The following is a 6,269-nucleotide window of genomic DNA, read 5'->3' as shown; positions in this document are numbered from 1 at the left end:
TCGCCTCGCCCTGGGCTCCGGCGGGGCGGGCAGTGCGCAGGCGCGGGCTGGCGGCGGCCGTTCGAACGGGGCCGGGAGCGGGAGCCGGGTTCGGCCTCGCACCGCGGGCACGGCGGGTCCGGGACGCGGAGCTGAGCCCGGGAGGGACTGACAGCCCGCGGCTCGGAGCGCAGGTGGCACAGGGAGGCGCTGGGAGCCGCCTCAGACAGGTGTGCCGCGCCTTTGAAGGCCGGGAATGAAGCGAGACAGCGCGCAAGGTGAAGGTGCGGGCGGGAGGCGCGGCGGGCGCTGCCCTCAGCCGGGCAGCCTGAGGCGGGAGGGAGGCACCGGGGTAACTGACAATAAAGGGCACAGCGTGTGTGCAGGGGAGCTGTGCCGCCAGGGTGGAGCTGGGCACAGGCAGCGAGTGCTCAAAATACACCGGGGACAGCTCTTCACTTCAAAAGGGCAGCACTGGTCGCCCTTACTTTAAATAGGAGAGATGGGAAGGGGAGGGAAAAGTTAACATGAGTTAAGAAATTGGTAAGGGAAGAATTAACCAAATCTCTTTGACTTTCCTACACAACCTGAAAGGATTTTGTGATCTTAGCAGAAAAATGTCATCTGTAATTGTTAACATGTACTTAAAGAAATCCTTTGCATGTGGGGTATTTAATTTTATTTCTATATGCACAGGAAACCTGGCACTGAATTTACCAGGCTCAAGTTGAAGGAGAATTCTTACCGTCTTCTGGGGTTTTTTCCGCAGTCTCCAGAGCGGGATATCTATCTCACAACTCACCGTTGCTGTCATCTCTGTAAGATAACACCTAAATCGTAGTGCTGTGGCTTAATGGTTTAACTTCAGTCATTTGTCTAATTCCTATCCAGTCTACAAAATGTTAATAATTCTATCCTGAGCTGAAATGTTTACAGGATACCAGAGTCTTTAGGAAAAACAAAAACATGGGGCAAAGAAAATCGCTCTTTGGAAAAACAGAGGAACCTGCTCCTCTATTCTGCCCTTCACCTTCTCATTCTGCTGGGTTTTTTCTATGTCAGTCCATCCCAAGGAGGTTTCTACCAATCTGAGACATTTCAGATTGACCTAGATCTGAGTTTTGCTGTCTCTCTTATCCAGTTTTATGGGAAAAGCTTCTGAAAAGAAAAAATAACTGAATAAAATAAGTATGTCTTTTTCTCAACCTCACAGAAGACATCATAGCAGATCAGTGTAACAGATTTCTGAACTTCTTCAGATGTATTGTGTCTCATTAAAGTAATTATTAAGTCCTTAGAGAGGCTAAAATTTCAAAACTCAAGGAAGAAAGTTCAGTGGTTGATTTAAACCTCACAGGGGATTCTTTCAGGTGAGGTACAGTAATTTTAAAAATACTCCAGTGATTTAAGCTTGCCCAAAGAAGCCATAATTCTTTATCCTTTTGGCTGGGAAGGGGTCACAGGTAAAGAATTGTGTTCCTCAATTCAAAGGTGTTGGTTTGGTTGCCATCCCTTAACAGCCCATTTATTTCCAGCTGCCACAAGGGGTTGTCAAGACTTTATATATTTTGCCACTGCTTCTGTTGCTGTGTTACCCCAACAGATCTAGGACTTGCACAATCTCCTTGCCTATAGAATGGAAAATTGATCAGTGTATTTCAGTCTGACCTTGTAAACAGCTGTAACTGAAGAAAATCTCTTGGAAAGTGACAAGTGGAATTGTAAGTATCCCACAGAGGTAACTGCAGGTCTCCCACTGCATCTTTATGGAGTAAATACATAGGAATTATCTTTTATTTTGTTTTAAAGAGGAGGGATGCTAAAAAGTGCCATCAGCTGCTAACTATAAACCAATTACTCCATGGCAGTGTCAGATTACCTCTTCCAAATATACTCAGCCTGTTGTATTTGTGATAATCAACAGAATTTCTTGCACTTTGTAATAGCACAGGAGCATGTCATTAGTTTGGCTTCACAGAAGATATTTTGTACTACAGAATTTAGAATAGCAGAATTTCCTATTTAAGTCATACTCGGGAAAGAAGAAGTGAGGACTGACATACCCACAGGTGTGCTCATGTGCCCTACTTGCAGTCAGAAAAATCCAACTCGTCCAGAATGAATTTAGTGCTTTGCTTCAGTGCTTTTGGAAATGGTGATTAAGACTTCAAAAATCCACACAAGGTCTCAGCTGTAACTTAGTGTTTTCACCACTGTTGGAGACAATAAAGGAAGAAAGAGTGGGAAACAAAGTGATAAGGATTTGTGGCTTTGGGGCTTTGGCTTCTGAGGCTAAGTAGCTTAATGTGGGCATACAGACATCTCAATCACACCAAGGGTGGCTGTCACCAAACAGCTTGTCAGGCTTCATCTGGAGAGCTTTACAATGCATCCTGTAATGGAGTGAGATTATTGCTGTCACAAACACCAGATGAGAAGTCAGAAAATAAACATAGTCCAGCATCTGAGAAAGCCTGTGGTTTTAATTACCATTGTTTAATTACCTTAGGTAAAGGAATGGAAGTGTTGGTTGTTCCAAAAAGGTTTTTACAGGATACAGAAAAATCCTCACATAAATATCACTTTTATCATTTAATATTTTCAGTCTGTTTAAAATAATAAAAGTGTACGTGATTGATTGTCAGTGTCAAATGCTTTTTCAATTTACAAACATGATTCCAACTTTCCTAGCTTGATTTTGTTCTGAACAGCAGGGAAGACTGTGTGTCATATACAGTGTAGTTAGCTTGTGTTGGCCAGTTAATACATAATTATTCTTTAAATTCCAAAAGCTCTTCTGTTAACCAGCCCATTCAAAGGGCCAAATTTTGTATAAATGCATTTTGGTTTGGATGATGGTGTTTCCCATCCATGTATGCTGATATACAAAAACCCTTACAAGGAGCTGTGAATTGTTAGAAATAAAGGGGGATGGATACTGATCCTGTTGAATCTTGACTGGCCAATAAAGGACATATCCTCCCAAATTCTATTTAATGGTAAAAGAATTGATCCTTGTGCATCTACTTGGCTTTGAAATTGTGTCCTTACCTACTATGATACTTAATTAAGCATTAAAATATAGTTAAATAGATTTTGTGTGGAAAGGTTCTTTTGTGCCTTTAAATATGTGAACAGTGCCACTTGCAAAATTGAAGATTCAAATGGTAAACTGTCTGGAACAATTTTGTGTGTGAAAAAAGGCACAGCCAGGCCCTGGCCCTGAGTGTGCCTTTGGAAAGCACTACAATATAAATATAATTTTTTCATATCCTAAGAAAATTAATTCCCTTACAATGTGCTGTATTTATTTTTCCAAATTCACTAACAGAGTTCAAATGAAACATTTTGATGTAGTCAAAACCTGAAAACACAAAGTAGTGCTCCCTGATGTCAGTTTTTCTTTCTTAAGCATAGCTACATGTTGTTAAAGGTGGTGTCATGTTAAACGTGCAGTGCTGATGAACAACCCTAATGTATAGAACCAAAACATCTGCTAAAATATCTTCTTCAAGGACACGAGCATATTTATACACTTCTGTCTATTTAACTATTTAACGTAATTCCTCTGATAAAAGACCCTGGCTCCAGGACCAACTATGCAGCATTAAAGTGAGGAGGAGGGATCCTCTACTCTCAGCAGTTAACCCAAGAATCATTTCACCTTGCTCTAGTCAGTATGTGGCAAAGTCCAAGCATCTTTCCATTTCCTCATCCAAGCTTTTTACCTCCAAGCTTTGGAGAGGACAGAAAGACCTTTTGGACCAAGTTCAGTCTGTCTTTATGATACCTGCCAGAGACACAGCTCTGTTGTGGTTATCTCTTCTCCTGAAGTCCAGCTGACCAGGCATGGCATGACTGCAGTGACATTTAGGTCCACCTTGGCAAAGATGGTTTTGGTACAAACAGCAGCCATTCCTAATGACAGGATTCTGCCCTGGCTCTCAAATCTGCTTCAGCTCAGGCTGACTTCATTTTCCCCCACTTCATAACTAGATTCTGAATGGCTTTTAAATGAAATTAGAAGATACTTGCTCATTCCAGGTAAAAATCATCATGATTATTAGTATAACTTCAGCAATTAAAACTCATATAAAATGCACTGAGATACACTCACCTAAAAGAGGATAATTTTTTTGTTCTCCACCAAAACGTTGGTTTCATCTAAGAATAAACTTGAAGTTATTCTAAATGACCTTCTGAAATGAAAGTTCATTTGTTAAGAGTAATTTTGGCCTTCACAGCATGTGTGGAACTCTTCTGAGTACCTTCACCATTGCTTCTTAAGTTCCTCTCAGAACTAGGTTAAGGTCTTGCCTCCTATTAAAATTTCAGTTCCATGGTAAAAGTTGAATGTTGATGGATCATTTATTTCAGCCTGTGGCAACCTACTTCCTTTTTCACCTTCTTAACTATACAACATGTGTGGTGATGTGCATCAACCAGGTGACCCAGGCAGTTCCTGCTGAAGTCCTGATGATTATGGCTTGTGTTCCATAAGCGTTTTCACATTCTTTCTTTGATAACTGGCATCCCCCAAGTTATTGCCTAGCATAACATCCTAATTTCATCTGAAGTAGAAAACTAGCCTATGCTTTTTTTTTTCATAAGATCTTAATCTTAATAGTGGACTTAAACCACATACCTTACACATCAAAAGTATTTCCTTTTCATTTGGAGTGAGCAAGACAAGATCACAAGAATTTGCTGTGTCTCCAGCTAAGAGATTCAGAGGCACAGCTGTAGCTGGTTCCTGGTGTGGTGACAGCACAGGGCTGTCGGCTGAAGGTGCTGGTACCCTTCTGCAAGCAAACCACGATGCCTGTGGAGTTCATTGCATGAATGAACACATACAGACAATCTTACAGGAGGAAAGTCTGCTTAAGAATAAAGTTTTTCAATGTATACTATGCCTTTTTTAACCAGCTTCCTAAAATAATGGATTATTCTCATGAGGAAACACAAACCAAATCACAAGAACTTCTTGGCAGCAAGGAGACACAAAACAAGTGCATAATTTCGGGTATAATCTGCATTAGGGCATTTCAACTGTGTTGAAATTCAGTCTCATTTTTTACTGAATGTTAACCAATGTGAACTAGCTCTAAATATGCTTAAATCCTTCAATTGATGAGCTGTAGATTTAAACCCTGTGTGGACAGTTAGTTTTGTTAAAGATTTAACACCGGTATATTTCATTTAGTGAAGTTCTAAGTTAAGTAAAATAAAAAGGAAAGATAGAAAATCTCATTCATGTAAGTTTAAAGAAATCATAGGCATTATAGTTAATGCAAGTTCATGTGGGCAAGGTTGTATGCATTCATAAAAGAGATTGCATGTGATCTGATTATATTGAATTAAAGATAAATTATAGTTAAACCTCTAGGGAGAAGAACGAGGATCATGGAGAGTTTTTTTAAGTAATTTTAATTAATTTTCTAAATATGTTTACTTTGCAGTTCATAGAAAATTGATATTCCTATAGTTTCCTTCAGTGAAACAAGCCTTCCTCAAGCTGTGATAAACGCTTCTCAACATTTCAGTCTGTTGGAAATTTTATACCTTTAAATGGTACGTACCAATTCATTTTTTTCCTTGCAATGCATAACAATCCAGAGCTTACCCCTAAGGTAACAACATGCAGTCAAGACATTTATCTCACTTCGTGCCCAGCTGGGACAGATTCCCTGGGAGGCTTCCATGGAAGATGAAGGAACTTGTGAGTGCTGTCAGTTTTTCAAGGACACTCTCCTGGAAGCACAAAACCAGTTCATGCTCTCTAAAGGTAAGGAGAGTAGGTGGAATAAGAGACTCCCTGGGCTTAAATGAGAGCTTTTGGGTCTGCTCAACACCGGAAGAGAAGCGTACCAGAGATGGAAAACCCATGGAGAACTACAAGGGCATTGCCAGGGTGAGCAGATGCTGTGTGAAAAGCAAAAGCTGAGCTCAATTAAAATTGGCCAGAGAGGTCAAAAACAAAAGAAAGGGTTCTTTGGGTACATGAACAACAAACAGAAGGAAATATGGCCCACTGTTCAGCAGCAGAGGTGAGCTGGTCACCATAATGTTGAGAAGGCAGAGATTCCCAACACATTCTTCACCTCTGTCTTCACCTTGGGACACAGGTCCCGGAATCAAAAATCCAGGTTTATAGAAACACTGACAAAAACACTGAAACAACTGTTAGAGCTTGTCTGTGAGCTGTCACAGGAGCCTGACCCCTACAAACCTATGTGTCCTGATGTTACCCATCCAAGGGTTTTAACAGAGCTGTTTGATGTCGTTGCAAG

The sequence above is a fragment of the Passer montanus genome, unplaced genomic scaffold, assembly GCF_014805655.1.
Source record: "Passer montanus isolate IOZ18808 unplaced genomic scaffold, ASM1480565v1 scaffold51, whole genome shotgun sequence".
Lineage (NCBI taxonomy): Eukaryota > Metazoa > Chordata > Aves > Passeriformes > Passeridae > Passer > Passer montanus.
The sequence above is the reverse complement of the archived record's forward strand: the minus strand, read 5'-3'. Positions refer to the sequence as shown.